This window comes from Eptesicus fuscus, chromosome 11 (genome assembly GCF_027574615.1).
Source record: "Eptesicus fuscus isolate TK198812 chromosome 11, DD_ASM_mEF_20220401, whole genome shotgun sequence".
Classification (NCBI taxonomy): domain Eukaryota; kingdom Metazoa; phylum Chordata; class Mammalia; order Chiroptera; family Vespertilionidae; genus Eptesicus; species Eptesicus fuscus.
The window spans coordinates 69,295,475-69,300,132 of NC_072483.1; positions in this window are offsets into that span (position 1 = coordinate 69,295,475).

Consider the following 4,658-nt stretch of genomic DNA (forward strand, 5'->3'; position numbering starts at 1 on the left):
TCTCAGAGGTGCTTACAGTGATTACCAAGGGACACTGAGACTCGGGGGCCTCTTAGGGCAGGGCTGACGGGAAGCCATTGCCGTTTGCCCCGCCCTGTGATCCTGCCCCACAAAGCCATAGCTGTTTGCTCTGCCATGAGACTCTGCCCCATCCAAGCTGAGCGCAGAGGTTTTGCATATGAATGACCTGGTCATTTGAATTCTAAACTTACCTACAGCTGAGTCAGTGAGACCCAGAACATCCAAAAGAAGGCCCAAGGCTCCACAGCAGCTTGCATTGCTTCACAGCTGGGCCTCATCTGGGCACCTCCAAACCCAAACAAAGAAGAGGAATCTGCAGATCTCTCCATAGCTCCTGCTGGGTGGCCTCAGGCAGAGGCTAAATTAGCACCTCCTTGGAGATCCAAGAGCCAGTGTACCCAGGGATCAGAGTGAAACCATAGAGATTACAACTCCTCAGACCCATAAGGGACACACTCGGGGCAGACTCAGTGAGCACCAAAGCCCCACTGAAGCAAGTCTTCTCTCAAAAGGGTGTCTCCAGCACAGAAGTTCTCCCATAGTAGACACAGCTGATCCTCACAGCCAATTAGCCTGGAGGTCAATTCCCCCCAGTGATACCAACAACAATCAAGACTTAACTACAACAAGACTGTGCACTCAGCCCACAAAGGGTTGCACCAAGAGTGTTTACCTCAGGTAACTGCAGAGGCTGAGCCACTGGGCCCTATAGCACACAAAGCCACTCTATCAACTCAGGGAAGCAGCCAAATTGCAGAGACAAAGAAACAGGTCACAAATGAAAGAAATGGAGGAAAGCAAACGACTGGATATAGAGTTCAAAACCACAGTTATAAGGTTTTTCAAGAATTTTCTAGAAAAGGCCAATAAATTTAGTGAGACCCTTGAGGATATGAAAAAGGACCAACTAGAAATTAAGCATACACTGACTGAAATAAAAAATAATATTCAGAGATCCAACAGCAAACTAGAGGATCACAAGAATCAAGTCAAAGATTTGAAATACAAAGAAGCAAAAAACACCCAACTGGAAAAGAAAAAAGGAAAAAGAATCCAAAAACATGAAGATAGTGTAAGGAGCCTCTGGGACAACTTCAAGCATACCAATTGTTTGGTTAAGCTGCGATAGGGCAGGCCATTATGGGGGTGCCAGAAGAAGAGAGAGAGCAAGATACTGAAAACCTATTTGAAGAAATAATGACAGAAAACTTTCCCCACCTGGTGAAAAAAATAGACTTACAAGTCCAAGAAGTGCACAGGACACCAAACAAAAGGAATCCAAAGAGGACCACACCAAGACACATCATAATTAAAATGCCAAGAGCAGAAGACAAAGAGAGAATATTAAAAGCAGCAAGAGTAAAAAAGTTAGTAAAAAACAAGGGAGCACCCATACAACTGTCAGCTGATTTCTCAACAGAAACTATGCAGGCCAGACAGGAGTGGCAAGAAATATTCAAAGTGATGAATAGCAAGAACCTACAACCAAGATTACTCTACCCAGCAAAGCTATCATTCAGAATTGAATGATAAAGGTAAGATAAAGAGCTTCACAGGTAAGAAAAAGCTAAAGAAGTTCATCACCACCAAACCAATATTATATGAAATGCTGAAAGGTATCTTTTAAGATGAGGAAGAAGAAGAAAAAGGTAAAGATAAAAATTATGGAGGGAGGATCCAAGATGGCGGCATAGGTAAACACCTAAACTGCTACCTTGCACAACAATTTCAAAACTACAACTAAAAACGTCTATAACCCAGAACCACGGGAAAGCTGGCTGAGTGGAAGTTCTACAACTAGAAGGAAAGAGGAAAGAGCATTGAGATGTGCACAAGCGCTGAAAAGCTGAGGTATGGAGGCGCACGTGATCCGGGCTGGCGGCGGGTGTTGCTTTTTACAACCCGAAGGGAGACAAGCTCCCGATTACTCTGAAATCCAGTTTCTGGGGAGATGAGGGGAACCCAAACTCCTACGGGGAGAAGCTGGACTGTCTGCCATCAGGTCGGAAAGTGAGGGTGCCTTACTTGCAGAGCTGCACTCAGGAATAATTGTTTACTGCGCTGGGGCACGAGACGCGGGAATGCGGTTTGGAACATGGTCTGAGACGCAGAGACGGCAGACTGGCAGCCATCGCTGTTTGCCATGTCCTAGCCTAGTGACGCCCTGAGACCCTGCCCCGCACAACCTACAAACCCACCCAAGCTTCAAGCAGTGGCTTTTGCATATGAATGGCCTGCCCTATCGCAGCTTAACCAAACAAACTGCAGCTGGGTCAGCTCCAAAACCTCCAAACCCCAAGCAAAGAGGAGAAAACTGTAGTTCTCGCTGTAGCTCCTGCTGGGTGGCCTCAGACGGTAGCTGACCGGCACCCATTGGAGATCCAGAAGCCAGTGTACCTAGTGGTCAGTGTGAGACACCAGATTTCAACTCCTCACATCCATAAGTGACACATTCAAGAGGCAGACTCAGTGAGCACCAAAGCCCCACTGAAACAAGTCCTGCCCCATAAGTGTGTCTCCAGCACAGCAGTTCTTCCATTATAGACACAGCGGGTCCCCACAGCCAATTGGCCTAGAGGTCAATTCCTCCCAGTGTACCAACAGCAATCAAGGCTTAACTACATCAAGACTTTGCACTCAGCCCACAAAGGGGTGTACCAAGAGCGTTCACCTCAGGTGATTGGGGAGGCTGAGCTACTGGCCCCTATAGGTCACCTACTACACAAAGCCACTCCATCAACACAGGGAAGCAGCCAAAATGCGGATACAAAGAAACATGTCATGAATGAGAGAAATGGAGGAAAGCAAACTACTCACGACATAGAGTTCAAAACCACATCTATAAGGTTACTCAAGAATCTTCTAAAAACTGCTGAGAAACTTGATGAGACCTCTGAGGAGCTTAGTGAGACCTTCAAGGACTTTAATGAGAATGCCAAAAAAAAAAATGGAAAAGGACCAGTCAGAAATTAAGCATACACTGTCTGAAATAAAGAATATACAGAAACTCAACTGTAGATCAATGTACCCCAAGAATCACACCAAAGATCTGAAAATATGAGGAAACAAAAAACATCCAACCAGAAAAACTAAAAGAAAAAGAATCCAAAAATATGAAGATAGTGTAAGGAGCCTCTGGGACAACTTTAAGCATACCAACATCCGAATTTTTGGGGTGCCAGAAGAAGAGAGAGAGCAAAATATTGAAAACCTATTAGAAGAAATAATGACAGAAAACTTTCCCTACCTGGTGAAAGAAATAGACTTACAAGTCCAGGAAGTGCAGAGAACCCCAAAGAAGAAGAATCCAAAGAGGACCACACTAAGACACATCATAATTAAAATGCCAAGAGCAAAAGACAAAGAGAGAATCTTAAAAGCAGCAAGAGAAAAACAGTTAGTTACCTACAAGGGAGTACCCATACAACTGTCAGCTGATTTCTCAACAGAAACTATGTAGGCCAGAAGGGAGTGGCAAGAAATATTCAAAGTGATGAACAGCAAGAACCTACAACCAAGATTACTCTACCCAGCAAAGCTATCATTCAGAATTGAAGGTCAGATAAAGAGCTTCACAGATAAGAACAAGCTAAAGGAGTTCATCACCACCAAACCAGGATTACATGAAATGCTGAAGGGTATTCTTTAAGAAGAGGAAGAAGAAGAAAAAGGTAAAGATAAAAATTATGAACAATAAAATGACATCAAATACATACCTACCAAGAAGTGAATCTAAAAATCAAGTGAATAAAAAATCTGATGAACAGAATGGACTGATGAATATAATAGATTCAGGGACATAGAAAGAGAGTGGACTGACAATTCTCAGGAGGAAGGGGGTGTGAGGGGTGCGGGAAGAGATTGGACAAAAACCCTACACCTATGGATGAAGACAGTGGCAGGGGGTAAGGGCATGGGGTGGGGTGGGGAATCAGGAGGAGGGGAGCTATGGGGGGAAAAAAAGAGGAACACCTGTAATAATCTGAACAATAAAGATTTATTTTAAAAAATTATGAACAACAAATACATATCTATCAACAAGTGAATCTAAAAATCTAGTGAATAAAAAATCTGATGAACAGAATAAACTGATGAATATAATAGAATCAGGGGCATAGAAAGGGAGTGGACTAACAATACTCAGGGGAAAAGGGGTGTGGGGTGTGGGAAGAGACTGGACAAAAATTGTACACCTATGGATGAGGACAGTGCGAGGTGAGGGGGTGGTAAGGGCAGAGGGTGGGGTGGGAACCGGATGGAGGGGAGCTATGGGGGTGAAAAAGAGGAACAATTGTTACAATTATTATTGTAATAATCTGAACAATAAAGATTTATTTAAAGAAAATAAATAATAAAAAATTTATAATAAAAAATAAAAAGAGTAGTGTATCAAAATGTTTTAAAAACATGAACCCAGAATCAAGTCAAGTAGACCTGGTTTGCTCCTAGCTCTGTCCTTCACCAGCCTCAAGAAAGCTTCTTAACCCCTCTGAGCCTCAGTTTTACTCATCAGTAGAATGACAATAATGATGGTACCTACCCCGTGATTGTTTTTAGAATTAAATGAAATAGGACATGTAAAAAACTTAGTGGAGTGCCTAATTCCTGATAAATGCTTACAGAACTATTATCATTAT